The sequence below is a fragment of the Lissotriton vulgaris genome, unplaced genomic scaffold (assembly GCF_964263255.1).
Source record: "Lissotriton vulgaris unplaced genomic scaffold, aLisVul1.2 SCAFFOLD_921, whole genome shotgun sequence".
Taxonomy (NCBI): domain Eukaryota; kingdom Metazoa; phylum Chordata; class Amphibia; order Caudata; family Salamandridae; genus Lissotriton; species Lissotriton vulgaris.
Window position 1 is genome coordinate 321677 of NW_028255581.1, and position 27494 is coordinate 349170.

At 45.8% G+C, this 27494-nt stretch overlaps 1 long non-coding RNA gene across 1 annotated transcript in view; it reads left to right on the forward strand.

Annotated features, from left to right (window-relative positions):
- LOC147659073 (uncharacterized) overlaps window positions 1–23698 on the forward strand; it is a 57837-nt gene extending 34139 nt beyond the window's left edge. Inside the window, exons 2-4 of the long non-coding RNA XR_015307324.1 lie at window positions 20675–20770; window positions 21556–21681; window positions 23314–23698. This is a non-coding gene — a long non-coding RNA (uncharacterized LOC147659073). The remainder of the gene's footprint in view (window positions 1–20674; window positions 20771–21555; window positions 21682–23313) is intronic.
- Window positions 23699–27494: the final 3796 nt, after the last annotated feature.

A 27494-nucleotide genomic window follows, 5' to 3' on the forward strand; every position in this document is an offset into this window, starting at 1 on the left:
GGGGTACAGGGGTGTTTTTAGGTTTTAGGGCAGGGTTTTGGGTTTTGGGGTACAGGGGTGTTTTTAGGTTTTAGGGCAGGGTTTTGGGTTTTGGGGTACAGGGGTGTTTTTAGGTTTTAGGGCAGGGTTTGGGTTTTGGGGTACAGGGGTGTTTTTAGGTTTTAGGGCAGGGTTTTGGGTTTTGGGGTACAGGGGTATTGTAGGGTACAGGGGTAGGTTTGTGTTTAGGGATAATTAAATTATATTTACCATTTTTAAATTAATTAAAATATATTTAATAAATTAAATTAATTTTATTACATTAATTACATTTTTAAATTAAATTAATTAAATTAAATAAATTATTTCAATTAATTTAATTTAATTCCAATTATAAAAATATGTACATTAAATTAATTTCATTATTTTAATTAAATTAAATTATTTCCATTTTTTATTAAAATTACATTTATTAAATAGATATTATTTTATTACATTAAATTAATGGCTATTTAAAAATATATTTTAATTAAATTAATTAAATTAAATTAATTAAATTAACTTAATAACATTTTTTTTAAAAAGGTATACTTACCTATACTTACGGTGTAATGCCATGCGTTGTAATAGCATCTGCTATGTAATGCCATGCGTTGTAATGGCATCCGATGTAATGGATCCTGCGTTGTAAAAATTCCGATGTAACGGAATGCGTTGTAAAAATCCGCGTTGTACTGACACCAATCCCCACTCATGTATGCCAACTCTCTGTATCTATTCCCAGCAAGTACATCTTCCATATCCCACCTTTGGTCATTGGGTCTTATCGTGATTTCTATGGCGTCTTTATTACCTCTCCCCAGGTTAATCATTTTTATTTGTCTCTCACCTAATGCTGCGTGATTTCTGAGGAATGAATTCCCTAACTTATCCGATAATACTTCCTTCCTTTTTAGTATTCTAATGCCTTCCCGTAGCATCTCGGTGTCTGCCTTTTCTATAGCATCCTTTTATTAGGGCCGAGTGGAGTAAAACCTTGGTTATTTCCTCCCCCATCTGCAGTCCCCAGGGTGGAAGGTGCAGTGCGCAGGACTCCCTGGAATCTTGACTTGGTGCCTCAAGTTGTAGGTGATTCAGTCTCTGTAGGACTGGATTCCATACCTCAGCAGCTGACATGAACCTCTGCCAAAGGTTCCTGGCACTGAATAGTAGACATGTATTGTAATGGTACCTATTTTAATCAACCCCTAAAAGATGAAAGGTTAAGTGGCGTCACTGAAGTTCAAACACCTTTCTGCAAACACACTCCTGTGCAAGTAACACACTGTCTTGTGCAATTAACACATGAACATACAATGTATGATAGCAAAAGTGCACATCTACCGCTTGAAGTATCATGCCATTGACTTCAGAAGGGCGGAAGGCTAAGCGGAGCTGTTGAGACTCAAACACATTTCTGCACATGCACACACAACCATGTCCACACACACACACACACACACACACACACACGTGCACACCCATTCACTTGCACTCAAGTGTGCACTCACTTGCAACCATGTTTTCATGTGTACACACTCAAATGTACACAAGCTCAGGTTCACATGCACACTCAACAAACGTACATGTGCACGCACTCCCTGGCGCACATTCATTTACATACATTAACAAACAACATTGAATACTTGTTCTGATGGAACAGAGCAGCAGCACTCACTATTGTTCCCCTGAACAAGCATACTGGCCCCTGTTCCTGCTGTTTTGTTCACCACATACATTTATTCTGGGACTCCCGCCGTTGCCTATGGCGATGCACTGCATGGTGTCACTGTGATGGGGGCCTGTCCACGCACAGCGCTAGTTTCAGATCCCAGCTGCGCCCTGAGTCCTGTCACAATGTGTGACCCGCACACAGGTGAACAGCCAGTGTGCAAAAAAAACAAGCGCTATATAAATACAAACCTTTTTTCCTCTTCTATCCTTCTGCTATCCTTCCGAATTAAATAACTGACTAACCTATCCACCATTTAAAAGTTACTTTTATGTTTCACTGTACTAATTCAACACTAATCCTTTATGGGTCCCGGAGTAGCGTGCTACTCGCTGTAAAAGCGCTACAACGCCTCGTCAGGGGTAGTAAGCGCTATATAAATGCAATTACAATACAATTTACATTCAAGGCACAACCGGTCCGTTACTGGGGACACGTTACATTACTGCAATAAGTATAGGGGGCTGTAAAACCCCACAACTCTCTATGAAGATGTGCCCTGGTCACGTGACAACAGGGGTATGGTGGGTCATGATTGGCCGATGTGTTTGAGGTGAAAGATTCTTGAAGGAAGTAGGGGTGCTAATAGGTGGAGGGGGAAGGGGCAGAGGGCGGGTGAAGGGAACCGGAGTGGTGATAAACAAACTACTAGGTGATGGAGGGGCTGAAGAATAATCATCAGGTGAAGAGGCGAAAAAGACTGCGATGACGTCACTAGATTTTTGGAGTAGGCAAGTATCGTTTTATCTGACAGATTAGGGACTACACATTTACGCATCCACGGGTGGCAGTGGGAAAATGACTGCACCTTCAGTAAATCCACGCGGGAGGTGCCCCCCAGAGTATCAAATGCAGAGCCCCTGCTGCGAAGTACTGGTACTCCAATATTCAAGGTACAGAGCCCCTGCTGTGAAGTGCCACTAATTCCATGTTAAATGTAAGGAGCCCTTGTTGCGAAGTGCCGGCACTAATGTTAAAAGTGCAGGGACCCAGGGCTACAGCTTCGGGGGTGAGAGGGGTGATACACCCCCCAGATATATGAATTTTATGAAAATTAGTTGGCCACCTGTGCTTTCAGTCGAGGATGGTGAGGTATCTGTGGATCACCAGAAATGTTTTTTACAAACACACACACATTCACTCCCACTCTCTCACTCTTTTACTCTCCCTCTCCCTGTCTCTGTTTGGAAAGACTTTAAAAAAATTGTTTTTTTCACAGAATAATGTTTTCTCTCACTTAGGACCCCTGGCAATCCGCACTCCTCTCTCTTCCACTGCCTCTTAAGCCCCTCTTGTGCACCCTGCTTGTCACTTAATGTATATTAACATTATATGCCAGCGTGATTGTTGGGAAATCTGAAGCTGACCACCCCCCTCCCAACCCCCTCCCATCTTACTGATCTAAGTACGCCCCTGCAGGGACCCTGCTGAGAAGTGCAGGTGCTCCGTATGTGACAGTCCTAGTGGCACACTGAAAGCACTGTGCCCCTCTGACACCCTGTGACCTGCACCCAACCTCATCTGTCCTCCGAACCCCAAGCGGTGGCCGCCCCAGGGCAGTTGTGGGGTCCTCAGAAAGGGGCTGGAGCTCCGCAGTGACTGCGGGCAGGGTCACGGTCTCTTCGGAGGCCACTGCCACGCACTCCGGTGATGCACCTGACCGTGGATGGGTGTCCACAGATGGTTGTCCCATCATACCCCCTGCTTAGGGTGACCAGAATTTGAAAGCCAAAAAAAGGGACATTTCACGAAAATAGAAGAAGGACTACAGTTTTATTTCAAGCGAGCTCAGAGAATGGCAGCGCTCCTCATCAGTGATTTACAGAACAGGCAGCTAGAACATAAATAAAATGCAATTTTTAAACCCAGAAGCTTGCCTGTTAAGTAGATTGCTTTCTTGAAACAACTGCTAACTATCCCTGCTCTGCAAAACACAAAAAAGCACCTCCCACATTTTTCAGTCGCCCCTCTCTAAAAACCAGGACACCGGGGACAGGAGCTACATTTCCTGAAATTTGCCCGGACAGCAGGTAAAAAACAGGGACCGTCCGGGCAAATACTGGACTCCTGGCCACCCTACCCCTGCTGCCTCGTGCTCCTGGGTGGCAGACCGGTGGCGAGGCTCCCGGGAGCTCTGCTTCACCCCTTCGGACACTGCACCGCAGAACTCCCGCACTAGTGTGCAGGCGAGTCATTACAGTGACTGCTGCTTCTCTTTGCAGCCTCTTTCCATGCTCTGCCTTTTCCCTTCTCGTCCTGGCTGGCAGCCTCTTTTATACCAGTAAGAGACCACACCCCAGCCATGGGCCACCGCAGACATTTTTCCAGGGGGGGGGGGCAAAATGTTAACGTCATCACCATCTTCCGACATGATGTGTGCCAGGTGGGGCACAAGAAACACTGGGGCGCATAACTGGGATAGACTCAATTAAATGCCAGGAATCCAGGACATGTGACTGACCGTGCCACAGGCCAACAAACACCGCCTGTAGGGAAAACGCAAAACTTTCTGACAAGCTGCTTTATCTCTGTCTGCTAGGTGTGCAGACTTCTGGGTCCTCGATCCAACACCAATCAATGCTGTCTTCAGCATGATTCGATTTTTATCAGAATACTTTAAAACAGCCTATGATTAAAGCACCATATTAAATATACTGTATGCTCAGTGTATGCTAGGGATTATTTGTAGCACACATATTTACCAATATTGGCTTCTTCGTGCTAGAGTTCATGATAACATTTATCCAAAGTTAAAGCACAACGTCAAAGTTAGTAATAAATAATGCAGCAATCACACACGCTAGTGATGCGCCAATGGATGCTCCCTTTACTAGAATTCCACGGGCATTGCTAAATTTTATACACATTCAATTCATTTATACAAAATATAATGTATAGGTCTAAATGTTAGCTATATTTTTTAAAAGAAACTTAGAGTCCCTCTACGTGTAGTCAATGTCAAATTGACAACGTGCGCACGTTTAGGGATACAATAAAGACCAGCTCCCTTATGCGGATGCCCGGCACCTGAAATGTGTGGCACATGCGGCGCCCGCAGTGGCGGCACATCACAGGTCCAGGGATGCTGAGTCTTACACAGTGGTCAAAGTGTGGGAAAAAAAGTAGGGGAACAGTGGGCGGAGAATCAGAGGGCGGGAATAACCCAAGGATTGGATCTGTGGGCAGAGCCAGAGGTGTGGCCAGAATGCGCAGACATCCCAAATTTTAGTATTTGTTTGGCATTTCACTGCCCAGTTTAATCAACCAATGAATACACATGATTATTTAAGGTTATAATGAGTTATTGACATTAAAATATATTCACAAAATGGGATATGCTTCTAATCACAGAATGTACCAAATACGATAAAATATGGAAACACAAGTCATTTGTCTCTGAGCCATGGAGTTTCTGTCATCAGCACTACTCCCTTTTTCCACAACATCAGTTCAAACATGAATGGCAAAATATCCTAGTTTGCAAATGTTTTCTCTAAAATGATGGCTCTGCCGTATTTGCCTCATAATGCAAGATCTGCTGCATGATCTGACCATTTAAACTAATAAATTGTTTGTAGCTCAAACATATCAAAAGTTATTATAAAATGTGACTTGTGTTGCTGCGGAGTGGATGGTCTATTGTAAAGGTTGACTGGTCACCTTTCTCACTGCTGCGTTGGTATGTTACACTGGTACTAATAAGGCAAAATCTTTCCAGAGACTGTTAGCGAGTGTGTACACACGTCAAAATAATAAAATATCTGAAAATATACTGCATTACGCTGCAGCCTTTTTTAAATGCATAATTTAGTCAACACTACGGCATAATGTTGTCATCCTCACAGCTCTCACAGTGGTGGTTAATAACATCTGCACCAAGGTCGACAGTGGTCAGACTACCCTTCTGATCCTGCTCGACCTTACAGCCGCCTTTGACACCCTGTCCCCCACTATCCTGGCCTCCCGTCTCAGTGAGATGGGAGTGAATGGGTCCACTCTGAGCCTCTTGACGTCGTTTCTCAATCAGCGCAGGCAGAGGGTTAAACTGGGTGACTTCCTCTCCCCCGCAAAGCCTGTGCAGTGTGGGGTCCCTCAGGGCTCATCCTCGAGCCCCACACTCTTTAACATCTATGTGGCCCCACTTGCCAGGCTAGTAAGATCGTTCGGATTGGAGGTCCTGTCTTATGCTGACGACACCCAGATCATGGTTTCCCTCTCTCAATCTATGGAGACTGTGGCCAAAAATTTTAGGAATTGCATGGAAGCAGTGGCAGGCTGGATGACCAAAAACTTCCTCAAATTAAATGGGGAAAAGACTGCGGTCCTTATCTTTGGAGATAAACAGGAGGTCTGGTCAGGTGACTGGTGGCCATCTTCCCTTGGAACCTGTCCTATACCCTCCCCTGCAGTTCGCAATTTGGGTGTAATTCTTGATACCACACTTTCCTTCGACAGGCAAGTCAATAGGACCGTTTCCACCTGCTGTGGGGTCCTAAGGATACTTAGAAAACTCTCACATTATCTCTCCCTGGATGCCCGGAAACAACTTGCGGTTGCTCTCATCTCCTCTTGCTTGGATTACTGCAATGCTCTCTATTTAGGCATAAATAAGAAGCTGGTCCAACGCCTACAAGTTGTGCAAAATGCGGCAGCTAGGTTCGTTGTTAATGCCACCAGGCGGTCATCAGGCTCTTCTATCAGAAAAAGCCTCCATTGGCTCCCGATGCAGGCCAGAATAAACTTTAAGGTCCTATGTCTTACCCACCGGGTTCTCCATGGATCTGGTGCAGAAGACATTAGGTCTCTTGTGTCCCTCTATACCCCTGGCAGGGATCTGCGCTCCGCCAACAAGAATCTCCTGTCAGTCCCCTGAACGGCTAAGGCCAGATGGGAAGGGAAGGCCTTTTTCGCCCTTGCCCCAAAACTCTGGAACATACTTCCTGCTAAACTCAAGGGACTTGTGCCCCTCACTCTTTTCCGCAAAGCCTTAAAGACCTGGCTCTACACAGAAACCTACCTATAGACGACAGCCTGTATGACCTTTTTCTCAGCTGTTCCACCTTATGTGCCTTGATGCCTTTGGGCTAAGTTTGCGCAATACAAATATCACTTCATTCATTCATTCATCCTTGGCCCCAGCGCAGGCAGCACATGTTAAAAGTGCTTGTGAATGAAGCAGGGAGACTGAAGTTTGCGAACTTAATTTGGTGTGCGTGCAAATCCTGCATTGCTAATCCCTGGTGAGTTGCAGCTACTATTGCTGAAACAAGGGCAATGGAGGTACCTATGGGTGAGGCAGACTGGCCTCAAGGGCAGGGCCAGCCATAGCACTGGTGGTGCCCTGTTCATTAATGTTTGTTAGTGCCCCCAATGACCGCTTCTGCCATGGATTCCCTCACTACCACCCTTTAACTGTGCCCCCCAAGTTTCCATAACCACTCTCTTTCAGATGCATTGTAGGTTGTCAGAGCACTTTATATCAAACATATTACACATAGACAATCAATATGTGTGTAAATCATTTTATAGAAAATGTTACATAAGACTAAGGACTACAAGGTGTAGGAGTCACATGACAACCATACTAGTAGCCCGTATAGTTTTATAGTGATTGGTCTGGAGAAACACAATACCCGGAATTTATAACGTAATACCATGATTGGGGGTTCTCCTTAATAATCAGAATTGATTTCTTTCCAAAAGAACACTTTTTGGGACATTAAGATAATCAAAGCCTGGGGGGGTGGGAAACATAACGCTTTAATTTATACCTTGCAGTTTGTATGCAGCTCTTAGATGACAGTTCATAGCTCACTGTTCTAAGTTAGGATTAGAATTTATAAACTGCAAGTAACAAAAGGATCTCTCTGACAAAAGCAGTAGCCCACTGACCTATTTACATTATGTGCACTTTGTGATCTACATGGCGCATGTTCTTTGCAGCTGTTACATTAACCTTCTGAGCTACCTTTCCATGAGTCAAAACTTCCACTAGACAAAATTCTGATCTCTCTCTAGGAAGAACATTAATCACCAGAGTCATCATGACATTTGGATGTTGCCGAAATGTGCTGGAGGCCAGGAAAGAGGCAGTAAGCATTTTTAAAACCATAATATACTTGCAAACATGATGCCTCCACCTAAAGTCATCACCCAGTGCGGTCACACTGGTTGCACCGCCCTAGAGCTGGCCCTTCTCAAGGGTCCTGTGACCTCAGTGACTGTTGTTCTAAGGTGTGCTGCTTCATATGCCTGCCCGCAAGACTGGAGGTGAACTTCAGTATGGATAGTGGTGGACAAGCCTTGAAGATTAACCTACACTTGTCATGCTAGGGTTCACCTGCTGGTGCGAAGACACCAGGACTTCTAAGGTGTTGTGAAGCCTTCTAAGGTCTAGCATGTGATTGTGCTCTCGCAGGAGAGGGGTCTGGTGGGCTGGTTATTAAGGCTGAACCTGGTTCCCAGTTCCAAATTCGGCAGCTCTGACCATAGTGCCACATCCTCTCCCCCACTGAACACAGAACTGACCCACTGAGAAACTCCCACTGTCTTTAACTACAACCCAATTGTTGCCCGCTATAAACACCTGGATGCGGCTCAATTTAAATTACGCACTAGAAAGAGCAATATGCGGCCTACAAAAAAAAAGTAACAACATCCTGGAAAAAGCAAACACTTGTAGGGATTGCAAATTTTTGCAAACCATGAGAAATGTAAGCAGGAACAACATGGTTACCTTAATACTTTAACACTCACTATTCAGAAATCAGTGAGTGCTTTTGCCTGAAAAATTAAGGACACGACTACAGGGCCCTGAATGGACCCATTTCAATGGCCATTGCTTACATCCTTACAAAATGTAAGCAGTATGGTAAAAAGACCACATCCCTGGACGCGGAGCCGGAGCACACATTTTGTTTTCCAAACCACACATTGCAGTTTCTCCAGGATTGGTGCACTAGTTCCAAGTCCAGGGAAAACAAAGACAAGAAAACAAAAAAAGAGCTTCACTGGCAAACTCTGTAAAAGTGGCGCTACTGTGTTCCAGTGTGAATAAAATCAGTTTGGCCAGTTTGCGACCACTCTGTCTTACTTTATTAAGTTATTTATCTATTTTTCATATTTTTAGCCTTTTATTCCCATTGCTGCATTTTGGAATTAAAATGTCAGAAAAATATGGCATTTCCAGCAAAAGCGTCTCTCTTTTTTGGATCCATTTCACAGGGAAGCAAATAAAAGAAAGGAGAGGAAAGAGAGTGAAAACCCCGTCTTGAAGTCACAGTTTTCATTGGCGTCCGCAGGGGGGCAAGGAGGGTCGCTCCAGGGGGGGGCAAGCGCCCCTCCTTGCCCCCCCCCCACCCTGTGGACGCCCATGACCCCAGCCTAACTGCAGCTCGCGCCGCCCCCCCAGCCAGCGAGCGGCAGAGGCACCTGGGCACACTCTCTGCCAGTCTGCTCCGCCCAGCGGTGGAAATGACAGAGGAGTCGGTCCTTTCTTGTCTTGTGTTTTTTGCCCCTCACAATAATTTAGTGAAAATTCGAAAGAAAGCAGGCAAAATGAATGAAATTCACACAGGTAATCTCACCCTCCAAGAAACCGACCCCATACCACTGCTGTCAATCAGATGAATGCCGCTTGTGGGAGGATGCCCATAAGGGCGTGGCCAAAGGTCACTAGAAGCCTTGTCAAAGAGTCCTGACTCCAAATATAAGCACATCTGATCATTACTCTGATGCATCTCTGTATCTTTTTTTTTTTTAATTTCAGTAATTTTTTATTGAAAAGAAGAATTTGTATATACAAGGTACAGTAAACAGGGATACAGACAAAGGAGCGCCCCAGGGGGGGTGGAGACCTGGCGAGAGTTTGTAGTGGCATTTCGGGCCGGTTACATAGTTACATATTGCTCGTATAATCGGTGATAGTTCTTGTCTCGGCCTCCTGGCCGTCTCCCCCGCCCTTGCCGGTTCTGTTGGGCTGCGTATAGTTTGTATGGCCGGTTGTTGATCATGTCTGCGGCCCCTTAACTGTCTGTCCCCCCGGGCTGCGAGAAAGGAAAGAAAGAAGGTAGAGGAGGAGAATTGTATGGTTGTGATGTTGGGTGGAGCACAGTGCTTGTGTGCAATTGAGACTGGTCAGGATCTTGACTCGCTCAGGAGGTTTAGCTAAGTCTGAGCGGCTACGGTGGCTTGTGTGAGGACAGGTAGTTGTCCAGGGAGAGCCACATTTCGCTCTAGGTCTGTCTTAACAGTGTATCACAGTGACTCTGCTACAGGTTTTGTTCAAACGGTAGTAGTGTGCTTCCACATAAAAAAGCGCTTCTCCTTCATGCAGCTGTGGTTATTATCTTTGCTAGGGTAGCAGCAGTATGGCTGTCTAGAGAAGTCATTTCATTTCAAAGAAACTTTATTCGGATATCGGAGTATCCACAAAAGTACAAATACATATAAATCACTGCAAGATTTAAAAACATCATAAGATCACATGATACAAACAAATTCATGGGTCAAGCATAGTCTGTCTAGCTCGGACGGCTATTTGCAGAAAAGTACCAATACGAAAAATAAGTTCAACATCATCCATAGTTAATATAATTAGATAAGCATTTTCCAAGCTAATAGGTTTAAGTTTTTTAAAATACGGAGTTAAGAAACATTTAATATATTTCATGTAAAATTTACAAAAGAATAAAAAGTGCAACGCAGATTGACCACTCAGGCCATCACGCGGGCAGGGCGAAGAATCAAGTTTGTTGCAGTGGCCGAGGGGAAAACAAAGTACAAATTTAATTGTGCCAGCCCTTAAACGGAATAATAAGCCCCGCACCCAGTGACTCATCGGAAGTGTCAAATAACGAGGCATGGGTGAAGTTAAAAAATCATGGGCCAAATATGTAGAGACAGTAGTCTTTGAAGATTCGCGGCATAATCTTTCTTGGTCGTACAGTGTGTATAGAGCATGTCTTAATTCATTTTTATGTGGGAGATCATTTGCAGTATAGTTGGTAAAAACACTCCCTTGATTAATGCTACAAAGGCTATTATACACTCCAAAGAGCCAAAGAATATCCAAACATTCATCACAGTTCAAACAATCAATGATGATGTCTCTAGTGAGTGATGCCGCAGGGTTCTTCCAGATAGTGAGCCAAAAGGGGGCAGGGCGGGCACGAACAAAATCTTCAATAAAATTCAAATGTAATTCTTTATGACAAACATATTGTGTGGTGGAGATAGGGATGCAGAGCATCTTCCTGAGAAATCTATTCTCTTCAAATTGGATGGGTCCGCTCTTAGCCACACCCCATACCTCCACGCCATAAGTCACAACGGGAATACACTGGGCTTTATACATTTTTAAAATTGCACATATGGTACCAGTATTTTTGGGACGGGGTAAGCTGAGGATTGAGTTAATGGCCTTTGAGAACCTACCCCTGGAGTGAGCAATATGCTCAGTCCAGGAGTTGTTCGCAGCAAAGACCACCCCATAATAGGGAAAACTATTAGTAGACCACAGCTTATCAGCGCCCACCGAGATGCAACCTAACTGTCATTTCTTAGGGCCACAGGACATAATAAAAGATTTCTTAAAATTAGTTTTTTGGTCAAGAGACTCCATGCAATCAGCAAACCCCTTCACCAGAATACGTAAAGCATTGGGGGTGCGGCCCATAAGGACCGCATCGTCTACGTAAAGCAGAACAGGAAGAGATTTGTCCATAATTTTCGGGACGTCATGAGAAAGAGGGGTGAGGACTTTGTGCAGCCCGTTCATATAAATAATAATAAGAAGAGGGGCTAACACGCACCCTTGTCTGACCCCTCTTTGGACTTTCATGGCGTTTGTCACGTCGCCCACCCTGACCGATCCTGACACCAGCGTTAAGGTCCTTGTGCAAGTAAGCCAAAAAATACACAAGGGGCTCATCTAGACCATAATTCAGAAGAGCTGTCCAGAGTTTCGATCTATTAACGAGATCGAAAGCAGAGGACAGGTCCATAAATGCAAGATAAACTGCCGATCTGCGTGCAATATTATATTTGCCTAAAATTAGGTTTAAATTAAGGCACTGCTCAATGGTTCCTACCTTGTTACGGAAACCTAGTTGGCAGCACTCCAAAATACCATTGTCCTGAGTCCAGCTCAAAATCTTATTATATAAAATCCTGCCAAGAATTTTTAAAGTATTATCGATAAGAGAGATAGGTCTGTAACAGCTAGGTTGAGAGCGTTCTCCCTTCTTAAAAATAGGGGCAACTGTAAGATTATTAAAAACATTTAAAAGAAGCGGTGCCCAAACTTCTACGTTTGATTTGATAATGTCAATGGGTAAGCCATCAGGGCCAGGTGCCTTATTCCCTGCACTCTGATTAATGCCGTCTTCTACCTCAGATAGAGTTATGTCAACCCTCGGTGGGTGGCAAAAGGACAGTGGGGCCGACTCTGAGTGTGGTGCAGCATAAATGGCATCAAAATGATTCACCCATGCTTCACCTGTAATGGTACAACTGATCGGAGTCAGAAATCGGTATTCAGCCGACTGAGGCGCTGAGACACACGGACCTAGGACCTCGGAATCTAGCAGCGGCCATCTTGGGGGTAGGCTACACCTGCAGCGCTCTAATCTCCAGCGCATAAAAGAGCATGCAGGTGCATGCCTCCGCGCAGCGGACATGATCTGCGGACGCACCGCATCAGCGCCGGAGTCACATCTGAGTCCAGCCCGTCTGCGCCCGTCAGTGCCAAGAAAGCACCAGAGGCCAGGAAGGCTGTCCATTTAGACACCCAAGTCCCAGTCAGCCCCCTGTATTCTTTACGGTCATTACATACACTCAAACCCCCGTGGAAGCCTTGTCACCATAAGCTTCTACCTGAGGGGCTACTTGACGCTCCCGAGTGCCAATGCTTCGGGAGAGGGACTAGCTCTACCCTCCCCGACCTATATCATAAACGGCCCAGATCAGGGAACCACGACTTCCCCCCACCGATTACAGAGACCGGGTTTCTTATCAACGCTCGATCCCTAATCAAAAATAACATTGCTTTCAAAGACTTTATCTCAGACAGAAAACCATCCTGGGCATTTATTACTGAGACCTGGGCTTCAGAGTACACAGGGCCTGAGCTCCTAAATGCCATTCCTGAGGGGTACTCCCTGGAAAGAATGGACAGAGAAGGGCGCAGGGGGGGGCTGGGAATACTTCATAAAACTTCTATAAGATGTCGGACCGAGCCTCTCTCCTCACCGCTTGACTCCTTTCAGGCCTTGTATTTTGCTCTCAATTCCTCCCCTACGGTCTCCTTTTCCGGTATCCTGATCTACAGGCCCCCGGGCCCTAGGTCAGCTTTCAGTCATGACTTGTTAAAATTGCTGGAACCCTACATTGATAGACCTAACCTGTCCATCCTTGGAGATTTTAATTTCCATTTAGAGAAGGACAGCTCTGCTGATACTGCCCTTCTACTGGATTCTCTGACCTCTTGTGGGCTGACTCAAGCAGTAGTAGGCCCCACCCACTCAGCCGGACACACCCTTGACGGGGTCTTTACCAACAACCCCAGGGTAGGGTTAGGGCTTCCCCTCCCCCTGTCCTGGTCAGATCATCTGGCCGTCCCACTTAATTTTACACCCCCCCATCCTGTTATATCCTTAGCAGATCCCAGTAAGTGGGAATTAAAAAGGAATTTTAGGGGTTTAAACAACAAGACTTTATCCCCTCTGATGGCTAGTCTTATGCCCACCTTAGCGAGAGATACTGATATTGCTGCTCTTGATCTCTTTAATTCTATCTCGAGGGCCGTGGATATCCTGGCCCCGATCAAGCAGCACTATTCCGCTAAAAAGCGAACCTCAGCACCCTGGTACACAGACACCCTTAGGCTGCTACGGCAGGGAAGCAAGAGAGGCTCTGGAGATCACACCTTGACCCACACGAAAAAGATAAACATAAAAGCTTACTTAGGGACTATAAAGCCGCGGTGTTGGCGGAAAGGAAAAAACACTTCAACAAATTGACTGCCTCCCTCAGTTCCCCCAGGGAACTGTTTAAAATTGTTGATCCCTGGCTGTCCTTCAATCACCCAACCCCATAATAGCAACACAGGAACTCTGTGATCAGATTTTAACCTTTTTCCATGTTAAGATAACTGACATTTATTCAGGCCTAGAAGCCCTTAACGTAGACCCAGGGGCCCCTCCTGCTTCAGTAGCACCCCCCTTGGAAGAAGTTTTGGTGAGGGCTCTGGGTTACGATCTCACTAACTTCCCTCCGCTCACACTGGTGCAACTGAATCTGCACCTGGACAAACTTAAATCCGGATCTCCTCTTGATCCCTGTCCTTTGAAAACTCTCAAAGAGTGCAGGGAAGTTTTACTTCCTCCACTCATGGAGGTAATCAATCCGGCACTCCACGAAGGCGTCTTCCAGACAGAGCGGAAAATGCCCATAGTTAAGCCCCTCCTTAGGAAGGCCACTTTGGACCCAGCGATTTTAAAGAACTTTCGCCCAATTTCCTCACTCCCAGCCCCCTCGAAAATTCTAGAGGCCCATCTAAACAACCACCTGAGTGCCTTCCTGGACAATTCCAGCCTATTGGACTCCTCTCATCACGGTTTTCGGAGGGCACATAGCAGTGAGTCCGCCCTGACAGTAGTCACAAACAACATCTGCGCTAAGGTCGACAGTGGCCAGACCACCCTTCTGGTGCTGCTCGACCTTACAGCCGCTTTTGATACCCTGTCCCCTTCCATCTTGGCCAAGCGCCTTAGGGGGATAGGAGTGGAAGGACCAGCGCTTAGCCTCCTGACATCCTTCCTTGACAACCATGAACAGAGGGTCAAGCTGGGTGATTTTCTCTCCCCAGTCAAGCCTGTGCAGTGTGGGGTGCCTCAGGGTTCGTCCCTGAGCCCCACACTCTTTAATATCTATGTGGCACTGCTTGCCAGGCTTGTGAGATCATTTGGGCTGGAAGTCGTATCCTATGCTGACGACACCCAGATTATGGTCTCCCTCTCGCAATCTGTAGACATCACGGCCCGAAATTTCAGGAACTGTATGGAAGCAGTGGCGGGCTGGATGATAAGGAACTTCCTCAAATTAAATGGGGAGAAAACGGAGGTCCTTATCTTCCGAGGTAAGGATGAGATCTGGTCGATGGAGTGCTGGCCTTCTGCTCTTGGAGCATGCCCCACGCCCTCACAGTATGCCCGCAACCTGGGTGTAATTTTTGACACCAAGCTCTCCTTCGACAAACAAGTCAGCAGGACTGCCTCAACCTGTTGTGGGGTCTTAAGAATCCTGAGGAAAATTGTACACTATCTTACCATCGAGGCTCGAAAACAGGTCACTGTGACCCTCATATCCTCAAGGCTAGATTACTGCAATGCACTATATAGGAATCAACAAACGTCGAGTCCACCGCCTTCAAATAGTGCAAAATGCAGCAGCCAGGTTTGTTGCTGATGCCCGAGGCTCTCATCAGGCTCCTCCATTAGAAAGAATCTGCATTGGCTCCCCATGCAGGCCAGGATAGAGTTTAAGGTACTGTGTCTCACCCACCGGGCCCTATATGGATCCGGTGCTGAAGACATCAGACCCCTTGTGTCTCTCTCTACCCCCGGCAGGGCACTTCGCTCAGCATGTAAAAATCTTCTTTTTGTGCCTCGAGTCACCAAAGCCAGGTGGGGCGGGAGGGCCTTTTTCTCCCTCGCCCCCAGCATCTGGAACATACTTCCGGCTGAGCTTAAAGGACAAACCTCTTATCCTCTCTTCCGAAAGGCATTGAAGACCTGGCTCTTCAGGGAGGCTCTTCAGGGAGGCCTACCCATAGCCGGCGCACTCTTTTCTCCCTCCCTCCATACAGCTAATACCATCCTCAGTGCCTTGATGCCTTGATGCCCATGGGCAAAGTTGCGCTTTATAAATCCTTACTCACTCACTCACTCACTCACACAGGAACTCACCAGAACAGTGGAGGTCCTTGACAGCGGCCCAAAAGGCATTTCCCTTCTTTAGATCAGCTGCTCTGGCCAGTGCATCCCAATGGTCTTCGAGGAACTCTGTTTTTCTTCTATTTATGGTCACTCTATACCTGCGTCTTGCTTCTCTCACTTCAATGGGACAATTTGGTCTAGAAGACAATGTCCTGCGCAGTTCCCTTTTCGCCACTGAGTACTCACGATTGAACCATCTGGGGCCTAATTCAGTTTCCCTACGAGGTGCTGATAATAAAGATTTAGAGGCTGAATAAATCTTAACAAAGTCAAAGACGGCCTTGGGATGAGGGACCGTGTCTGACAAACATGAGTTAAAGAGATATAAGTTATCTCTAACTAGGGCACGGAACACTTCCTTAATGTTGATACCCCGCCATCGGAGTCTGAGTTTATCTGTAGAGGGGGATAGGTTCCTGGCACTGCACTCCTTATTGAAGATGGGCCGTGATTCCAAATGCATAACAACCCTAATAGGGTTGTGACCCCCTTGACTCATTGGGATAACAACGTCCTCTGATAAACAATCAGCAAGGCGGGGTGAGACAAAGAAATAATTAATGATTGAGCAACACCCCCTGCCTCTGCAAGTTGGCACTAACTGGGCATTCAGTGAGAAATTGGCAACAATATCCATAACATTTTGCAAGTTGTGGGAGCTTAAAAAAGAACGCAGTTCGATGCCCCTTTGACAAGAAGTGCCTTGCTCATTCGGCCTGATATGCAAAGGGGCATTGTTAAGCCTAGCATTAAAATCTCCGCCCTACAAGATACCACCGACTTTATCAAAATCTTGCCTGGACACTAAGTTGGCAATAAAATTAAATAAGTCAATAAAATTCCTGTTTGGGGACGTGGTAAAATCATTATTATAAAAATTAATCAAAAAGAAATAAACTTTCCTTTTAAATAAAAGAGCTTGGAAATGTAAATTATCAGTTGATATATTCTTAACACACCCACCGGCATCAATATTAATCCATATCGATAGGCCGCCAGAAGGCCGGCCCAATCTTGGTTTAGCAGCTAAAATGTTATGGCACTGGAACCCATAGAGGTGCAGCTCTTGTGTAGCCCAGGTCTCCTGAAACATTACGATATCCTGCTGATTTATTAGGCTAAGCCACTCTGGGTCTTCTAACCTTGATTGGAGGCCTGCTATGTTCCAGGTCAAAGCATTTAAATCGTTAGCTCCCACTGTTCTAGTCGATCTGGGTATATTATTAGATATAATAGGTGGGGATAAAGAAGGAGGATCTCTTGCATTCTCTGCACGATGAGTTTGTGGGGGGGATTTTCAGTCAGGAATATCCAGGTCTGACAGGGCATAGAAGCGATTTGCCAAAGGTTAATCTACAGGCACATTAGGATGAGGACAGATATCAGTACATGGTGAAAATGTTTGGTCTCATGAGCATAAAACATTACGCACTGTCTGAGGCCTACGAAAATTGATAACAATACAGACTCCCACAATGTTTTTGGGGGATTGTCCAACCCACCCCGCTCTACGCACCATTAAAATTTCATGCAGGTTGGCGGGATTGAAACCTTTATATTTCTTAAGCCAATCCACACACTTGTTCCGCAAATCAACCCAACAACTCCCTTCCGTTGCCTGATAAACAAGGGACACCCGCCAAAATTAAAACATAAGGACAGGAAGCTGGGGGAAGGTTCAGAACATCAGTATTAGAATAATTGCTAGGAGGCACTGTTCTTGCATTAGCCGATCTATTCTTATGTCCACCAACATTGGGAGTCCGGGAGCCCAAATACAAAACTGAGGGCTGCTTTGTACAATCCTTCGACCCAAGACCAGGAACAACAATAGGCTTTGGAGCAATAACATCCTGATTTTTAGTGCATGATTTACAAGCACTAGCCACCGTAGTCACCGTAGTATGATCAATAGTTAAAGGGGGAAAACAATCTCCAAGACTTTTTATAGCAGACTGTGGTGTGATCAGGCGTTTCAATTGGTCCAGTCTCTTTTTCGGGGAACTAATGTTCTTCTCAGAGAGTGCTTTTATGTAACTCATCATAGTTCTCATACTAGACTCCAAGGCATCCATAATGTTATCTGTTCTCAATGTATGTGGGACGTTATCAGTCTGGGTACCCGTAGAAGAAGTAATCACTACAGGTGTAGAGAGGTACATGCTTCTTACAGTTTTTAATGGGTTTTTAGGTTTTAAATTAGGGGGGACAACCCGCTTCCGTTTTGCCGCGGGCTCCTGTAGCTTTGTCGAGGCCATGGTTTAAGGAGCGCGTGCCCGGGTGGTAAATTTGGGACCATTAGGTGGGGCAGTGGGGGAAGTATCCATAATCAGTAGCATTGGCGATAAGGAGGGCATTACTTCAGGCAGTGGCTGTAAGTTCGGCGTTAGAGAAAGGCGATGATGAGGGATATCACCCTGATTTAACGCATCCAGGGATGCGCGTCTTTCAGCAGTTAAAAGGTCCAAAGACAGACGCCGTTCAGTGAGCTCGATTTCATGCGTGAGTAAACTTTTGGCCCTAGCAATGAAGGCATCCAGAGTTCCTACTGCTCCCTTGCGCTTAGTCATAATAAATTAGTGCTAGTGGCGCCCCCACAAACGACAACAGTTATTGCCAAATAAGTTTAATGAATGATCAGAGTGGGTACGCTAAAATATAATCATCAGTACCTTCTAGCCAATAGTCCCCAGGGAGCCGATGTCAGAGGAATGGCCCAGCCCTCGCTCCTCCAGGCTTTGACGGGCCTGCCCTTGGCCCAGGCTTGGCCCGGCACCCACCTGCACGCCTCCCGTTAGGCGGGAGACGTTCCGCATTCTTATGGCGCCAGCAGACGCAGCGGGAGCGTCAAGGGTGTGCCGGGGCAGCTGGGGGATGTGGTCCCTGGTCCCTGAGCCCGGTAGCCGTTTCCCTCATGGCGGGATTCTCCAGGTAGAATGGCCGTTTCCCTCACGGCAAGATGCAGGTACGTGTGGCACTGGTAATAGTTACTCAGCTCCCCTCGCCCCGCTCGATGCTCCACGTTCCTATGGCGCCAGCAGGCGCAGAGGGTGCGTCACGGGCGTGCCGGGGCAGCTGGGGGATGTAGTCCGTGGTCCCTGAGCCCGGTAGCCGTTTCCATCATGGCAGGATTCTCCAGGTAGAATGGCCGTTTCACTCACGGCAAGATGCAGGTAAGTGTGGCACCGGTAAAAGAGTTACTCAGCTCCCCTCTTCCCCGCTCGATGCTCCGAGTTCTTATGGCGTCAGCAGGCGCAGCGGGAGCGTCACGGGTGTGCCGGGGAAGCTGGGGGATGTAGTCCCTGGTCCCTGAGCCCGGTAGCCGTTTCCCTCACGGCGGGATTCTCCAGGTAGAATGGCCGTTTAGCTCACGGCAAGATGCAGGTAAGTGTGGCACTGGTAATAGTTACTCAGCTCCCCTCTGCCCCGCTCGATGCTCTGCATTCTTATGGCGCCAGCAGGCGCAGTGGGAGCGTCACAGGTGTGCCGGGGCAGCTGGGGGATGTAGCCCCTGGTCCCTGAGTCCGGTAGCCGTTTCCCTCACGGCAGGATTCTCCAGGTAGAATGGCTGTTTCCCTCACGGCAAGATGCAGGTAAGTGTGGCACTGGTAATGGAGTTACTCAGCTCACCTCTGCCCCGCTCGATGCTCCGCGTTCTTATGGCGCCAGCAGGCGCAGCGGGAGCGTCACAGTTGTGCCGGGCAGCTGGGGGATGTAGCCCCTAGCCCCTGAGCCCGGTAGCCATTTCCTTCATGGCAGGATTCTCCAGGTAGAATGGCCGTTTCCCTCACGGCAAGATGCAGGTAAGTGTGGCACTGGTAACAGAGTTGCTCAGCTCCCCCTAGAGAAGTATCTAACTTACAAAGACATAGATCTTGACCATAGGGGTCAGACACTTAACCCAGTAATTCTATGGCCGGGCAACTCCTCTGTTATGGCAAAAGAGCGTCACCCCCCACCGCTGAAAGTCAGCAGTGGCAAACAAGAAAAAAAAATGATAAAAATCAGTTTATTATCATTTCATTTTTGCCACAGCCAGCAGGGTTGGGGTGAGGCCTTCCTCACCTTTTGGAGGATTAATGGGCACTGCTTAGTGCGTATGTTGGTTCGGAAGGCCGTCCTAGGCCTGCCAAATAGACAGGCGCATGTAGCCTTTCTCCACTTGGCTGTGTTGCACAGCCGGGTGGGGAACACTCCAATGCACTGTCTGAGTTGCAAACCAGGCCACTCAGACCAATCCCAGCACTTCTCTCATACTGGGAATAGTATTGACAGAATGAGAGAAGTGCTGGGATCGGCATCTGGGAGCCTGTGCAGTGTCTTAGATCGTTAGATAATTTATATCTTGTTTTTCATTCATTGCTAGGGTTCTGTGCAGGTGCTTGCCTGCTCAGTGGCGTTGCTACTATGCTTACTTGTTTGCAACTTTGTGCTCATTCGGCCTGAATATGTATGAGTGTAGTACTTTACAGAACTGCGTAATGCTAGAGAGACTACAGACTCAAGTCTAGTTCTTCCTTTGTAGTCTTGCTGCCACTAAGAAGAAGAGATAGTGATGGATTGATTGCTTCAGGTTGAGTATATTATGACTTATTATTATTAGTAGTAGTAGGACATTCTTTAGTACTCTGCAATCATGATGACGGACTGTGTCTGTCATGTCGCATGCTGCTGAGTGCTGGCAGTTGTAGTAGAACCTTTTTGTTGTTGGTTTAGTTAGTGATTTAAATAAGTTTCCAAGTAGACGGTCTGCGAATCCAGCAATACTGTACTAGTATCCTCCTAATTGACCAGATCAGATAGGTCAATACATGTAGTGCAATTGTTGCTAATTTGTTTCCCCAAGATAATTTAGGATTGTGGTCAAAGAAATCAAATATTCCCAAAAAACAATCATCCATGTTTGTGTTTATTTCATGATCATCAGCACCTCCCAGGGGCAAGACGACAGCACCACCCCAGACTCCAGCGGAACAGAGTGGGCAGGAGGAACGGTCCACTGCAGGCTCCTCTGCTGGACCCAGTAAGTAGTTCTGTTTTTAAGATAATTATACTTCCCTAACTCTATTTTTTACAAAATGGTCCTTGATCTTCTTGTAGACTGTTTCTACATTCTTATCCTGCCTCTCTACCATCACTCTCTGTGCTACTACTATTTACTATTATTTATGAGTCGGTCTGTGTAGGTAGCTAAGCTTGCCTAGTCGGCAAACGGTGTTAAACAAAACTCTGATCCAGCAATAGCTCTAGAGGCACTCAGTGCAGTCCTCTGGGTTGCCCTTGCTGTCTATTCCAGTCTTCTTAATGTTAGTGCTTTGACAATTTCCAACAACAAAATGTCAATGTCCATCGAGAATAAACTAGTAGTTGTCTTTTTGATTTGATAGTAGCACATACCATACCGCTAGTGTTTCAGGGACTATTCTGCTCATACATAAGTATGGACAAGAGAAATAGGACATTTTTGATGATAGGTGCAGTTCGGCTTTCCACATATCTCAGTCAGAAGTAACTGTGCGGGACTTGGGAGCCCTCACCTTGTTGGAACTTCAAGTCCTCCTGGTGGTGATGGAGAGTAGTTGGTTCTGTCTATAATTATAAAAATGTTGCATGTTAAAGAGCAAGCATTCATCAGTTGTGCCAAAAAGAGTTGCATGTTATGGCTAAGCATATAAGTTAACACCCTCCCCAAAACCGTGACTTCTTTTCAGTCCCAATAATTAAAAATTGTTTAACATTTTGTTTTCTATTACGAGACGAAGTAGGGGGTGGTGTATGGCATCTAAAAATATGACATGTTTTTTCTAGGCGTCACAACATCTGATGCAGCACTTACCACCACCAGTGCCGGGACCAGCAACGCGGAGGGGTCCACTCAAGCGGCGGCGCCACTAGGAGGAGCTGAGGGGGATGGTTCAGCAGCGGTGGACGGTGGTAAGTTATTATTATACTCCTTACTTATTAAGATTTTAGAGTAGGCTCGCAAAGGAGTGTATGATGTACTGTACAGTAGAAAGTACACTACTACAAGTACAATGTACTGTTAAGAACAGTTACTGATTTAGAACTACATTTTTTTTTTCCAATCACGGAGAAGTCAGTCACCCTTGACTTAGCAATAGCATTAGCGGCGGTAGTTCTCGAGTAAGCAATGGCCCCCTCTATTTGACTTCAAATCAGCTGGGAAACTTTTCTTGTGAAGCCAAGTCATATCAGATGAACTTTAGGGATGTGATGAACGAAAAGGGAAAGAACTTAGGGTCAATGGAAGGACGAGCGAGTCGTAACATTTATGACTAAAGAATGATACGTGTTTTTGAATGCAGGCAGAGGTGGCTGATAGGAAGGAATCAGATGCATGGCTGCTTGAAGCAAGGATGGTTGGAGGAGAAAGAAAAAATGACTGCCTGTGTGGGTGAATCAGAAAATTCATGTGTGGTGTGCATTGCAATATATCATTTGGGTGAAACTCAAATGCAAGTTAAGACGGTGGTTTACCAAATAAAATTAAAAGGGTGTTATTTAGTTGTCGAGAAAAAGTAAAGTTGTTACAGTTGAGACATTAAGAAGAATGATAGACGTTTACTTTGGAAGCCTGGATGGTATCTTCTTCCTCATACATAGCAGAGGTGTATGTAGAGCAGAAGCTCAGTGCATGAAGAGTGTTACTTTGTTCGAATAGCATGTCCGTGGCAGAGTAGCAAAGCAGAGGAAATCCAAATACTACAAGTTGTGATTGTTCTGAAACTCTCCCTTGCCTAAAGTAACAGTACAGTAGTTTACTTTGCAAGCACAGCATATATTGTGTATGTATTGTATAGTTGACAATTATATCAAGTCAATTCCTTTCCTCCGGCAATTATGGTTACCACACTCACTCCCTATGTTCATAATTTTCTTTCTGCTGTTTAACACAGCGGTGGACTATCGCTGTTGTTCACTCAATCTATCAGAATAAAGCACCTAAAGTCATCCATCACATAAGCAAAGAGATCATGTGATTGGATGGATACATGATCAGAAATGAATAATCTTCATTTTCCTTTTGTAGTACTGAAGGCCCAGGAGGGAGCAGTGCGAAATATAAATTACATTGAGCAGTAGCCCTTGATGTAGCCGAGTATGGCCAGTGCCACCCCTATACAAAAGTAAGAGATTCCCTATCCCCACCTGTATATATTGCTTAAAGTAATGCATGCAAGTGCGCGTCATCATGGCTTGTGTCTCTTTTTTTTGGGTGCAAGCTGAGTGAGCTGGGTTATGCTGGCTACCACAAGTTCACGTACAAGTAATTTCTTTCGCAAAAGTAAAGAAAAAAAGAAGAATACCGGTGTACTCTCTGACTCTCTGACTATGTATTGAATCCATAGTGCTGCCTCGTATTAGAATTCTTGAAACTCCCACTGTTACAGGTCTACAAACTAAGACGGCGGAAAGATACATGCCAAAATGTTATACTGTGCTTGCAAATTGCTAGTGTTACTGTGAGACAACTTTCTGTTGAATTATTTTGTGTTATTGTTAAAGAGTATTGGTTACATTATTTTTCTTTCTTTCTTCATATAGATGCTCTCAAAAAGCTCACCAGAGGGGGGATGGCTGTCCGGGCCAGGGCCCGTAAGATGGAGGCCATTGCTGTGGAATATCGCCGGCTGTGGGTTCGGGAACAGGAGGAGAGGGCATCAACAACCTCCTCCAGTGCCCCCAGGGCCTCCGCCGCTGCCGCACAGCAGCCAAAACAACTGCTGCCCCTCCCAGAGCCTGGATGACACGCCTGAGCCGCCTGTGAAAGCGAGTGGACTTCCTGGAGCGCTTGGCAGAGAAACAACAACGCCAGCTCCGGGAGCTCCGCAAAGAGCTACGGGACCACCTGGCCACCGCCGGAAATGACTGTCCCTTGCCCCTTTTTTAAAGACTGTTGGGGGGGAATTGGGTGTTGGGGAAAGGGATTTGAAGGACATTTGGACATTGGTTGGGCTTAGGGAGGGGGGTGAGCTGGGTTAGTTTATTTTTGTTAGGGAAAATATATTCATTTATTTTACATACTTAACCCCTTCGACGCTCATGACGAGCTCAGCTCGTCATGAGTTACACCTCTTGTACACTCATGATGAGCTGAGCTCGTCATGAACAATGGGTTTTTAAAAAAGTCAGCGCACAGCAGGAGAATGAGCCCGCACGCATGGTGTTAAAGATAATATACACGTTCATATTATTTTGTGTGGTGGTGGGCGGGTGTTACTGTACGTTTGGTTTCTTCAAACTTACTACCAGAATGGATTATCTAAACGTCCAAAAATGTACAAAAGTGCCAGTAACAGTGTTAGTGAATTCAATTGCCTTAGTACTTTACTAGTACTACTGTCAGCCTCTCCTCTCCTCCGAGTCCTAGCCCATTATTCTACCCCCCCAAAATGCTTATATTACCTGTGGTTCATGTTTGAGAATAGTGCTAGGTAGGCACAGGGCTGGCTGTATGGCAAATAGCGAAAGCTTTGGTGTTGACTTGAATCCTGGACGGATGGAATATCATTGTTGTGCTGGTAGTAGTAGTGGTACACACTGGCAGTAGCAGCATATGAAAAAAAAGGAAATGAAACATTGAGTGGCCTGAGCGTAGCATTAGAAACAGTACAATACAGATAGTACGGTAGAGAACAGTGCCATAAATTGTAGCCTTAGCAGTGCTAAAGTAATGTAAATATAAGTAGTAGTTGCATGGAGTATGACTACTATAAGAAATAGTATTAAGCCAAAGGACACAGCAACGTAAGCATTAAGCATTTGATTTGTCACGTAGGAGGAGGATGTTGTTGATGATCAATCCACGATTGCGCACATGAAATTCTGATTGGAATGATTTCTCGGTTGCTTTGACCTTATCCTCCCCAGCAAGTGTGTGGAATTTATTGTTGTCAGTCACACCTCAATGAAAAACCACACAGCCCGGGGGAAGAGGGTTAGGGTTTGCAAATTGGATGGGAATGGGGGTTTTCGGAAAAGTTTGGTAGAGAGGAAAATAAAACACAGCATGGACAAACAACAAATGAAGAGAAACAAATCTTTGGATTCGAAGATATTGATAAATCTTCTAAGGTACATAAAGAAAGTGCACTACTGCATGCATGAAGTTGTTTGCTAAATGGATGGTTAGGTTACTGAAAAGTAGTACTACTACTTACCTACTTACTGCAACTTACTAGTAACTACGAAGAAACAAGTTGACAGTACAGGGCTGCAGTAACTAATTACGCAATTTCACTTGCCTCTCTGCCCTAAAAGAGAATGAAGAGTAGACTTATTATTAGAACATTAAATTAGTTTTTAAAAAAGCAAAGACGTATTTCAAATAGCTGGAGGGATGAATTTGAAGCAGAGATCAAACAAATGCACAGAGTCACACTCGTAGAAGTAAGTTCAAGTTCACAACAATAACATTTAAAAGATAAGGAGAATTTAAGAGGATACTGTAACTGTATGTTGTAGTTGTCCTGTTGAATTTGTGAAGTTGATGCATCCAGCCATTCCTCTTATTCGCGGTACTCCTTCATTCCATCTTATGCTCTGTCGATCAATCTTGGTGACCAGACACACTGTCCACTGCCTGCCGATTGCGGAATTGCGGATCGCTAATGATAAGCCTGAGTAGTACGTTGTTTGTTCCATGGCACAGGGTAAAAGCTGGCCTGTAATTGTTGATGGAAAAACAAGAAGTGATGAAAACACCACGGCTGTTTAGTGCAAAAATAACACTCTCAGTTTCAGAGTTGACAGTATCACTCCCAAAAATCCAGAACACCCCCAAAAAGCAAAAACGGAAAAAGTGAGACTTAGAATAATTTAGGCCTCATTCACAAATCACTCCATGCGCGCTCTGCAGCTAGGCCCTAACTCCCCTTTGCCACCATGGATTTTCTTCAAACCACTTGCAATCCAAACTATCCATACCCAGCGTTGCTCCAAGACCCTCCTACCCCCCCAAACACCAGGAACCCCCCCAGGCAGCCCCCCGAAAACACGAAAGTGAGCAGAATCGCTGAAAAGTGGAAAACCTTTTCACCATTGATTTTCTCCTAAACACTTTTATCCGGTATTAGACCTTCCCAGCAATGCCCCTAGACCCGTTAACCCAGGCGAAAACAAGTTTAACACCCCCAAACAGCCAAAAAGCAAAACCGGAAGAAGTGAGACAGAATAATTTAAGCCTCATTCCCAAATCACTCCGTGCGCGCTCTGCAGCTAGGCCCTAACTCCCCTTTGCCACCATGGATTTTCTTCAAACCACTTGCAATCAAAACTATCCATACCCAGCGTTGCTCCAAGACCCCCCCAAACACCAGGAACCCCTCCAAGCAGCCCCCTGAAAACACGAAAGTGAGCAAAATCGCTGAAAAGTGGAAAACTTTTTCACCATGGATTTTCTCCTAAACACTTTTATCCGGTATCAGACCTTCCCAGCAATGCCCCCAGACCCGTCAACCCAGGCGAAAACAAGTTTAACACCCCCAAAAAGCCAAAAAGCAAAACCGGAAGAAGTGAGACAGAATAATTTAGGCCTCATTCCCAAATCACTCCGTGCGCGCTCTGCAGCTAGGCCCTAACTCCCCTTTGCCACCATGGATTTTCTTCAAACCACTTGCAATCAAAACTATCCATACCCAGCGTTGCTCCAAGACCTCCCAACCCCCCCCCAAACACCAGGAACCCCCCCCAAGCAGCCACCCAAAAACAGAAAAGTGAGCAAAATCGCTGAAACTTGGAAAACTTTTTCACCATGGATTTTCTCCTAAACACTTTTATCCGGTATTAGACCTTCCCAGCAATGCCCCCAGACCCGTCAACCCAGGCGAAAACAAGTTTAACACCCCAAACAGCCAAAAAGCAAAACCGGAAAAAGTGAGACTTAGAATAATTTAGGCCTCATTCCCAAATCCGCCGTGCGCGCTCTGCAGCTAGGCCCTAACTCCCCTTTGCCACCATAGATTTTCTTCAAACCACATGCAATCAAAACTATCCATACCCAGCGTTGCTCCAAGACCCCCCCACACCCCACAAACACCAGGAACCCCCCCCAAGCAGGCCCCCGAAAACACGAAAGTGAGCGAAAACTCTGAAAAGTGAAAAACTTTTTCACCATGGATTTGGTCCAAAACACTTGATTCCGATATTAGACCTTCCCAGCTATGCCCCCAGACCCCTGCAGCCACCCGCAAAAAAGCGGAACACCCCCAAACAGGCAAAAAGCAAAAATGCAACCGCCAACCAGTCAACATCGGTCCAAACGCGCTCTGCAGCTAGCCCCTAACTCCTCTTTCCCACCATGGATTTTCTTCAAATCACTTGCAATCAAAATTATGCTATCCCAGCAGTGCTCCCAGACCCCCAGACCCTCCCCCAAAAATATAGAACACCCCCAAACAGCCCCCAAAAACATGCAATACTGGTATATTCAAAACATGGCAAATTGCGCTGTTCACAAAACATTGCTGTTTTCAGCACTTCCACTACTTCGATCCTCTTGAAACTTACCTGGACAGTCACTTGTTCCAGCGATTAACAAGAATCTCAGCAAGGCAGAACAAAATCGAACCACTGTGCTCTTTGAAGAAGAAGAAGAAGAAGAAGAAGAAGAAGAAGAAGGTCTACGACTAGTTTTCGCTTAGTTTTCACCCAAACACACCCGCCCGCAAAACACCCAAAAAGGCCAAAATTCTGCCAATTCTGGACCAAAGAACACCAAACCCCCC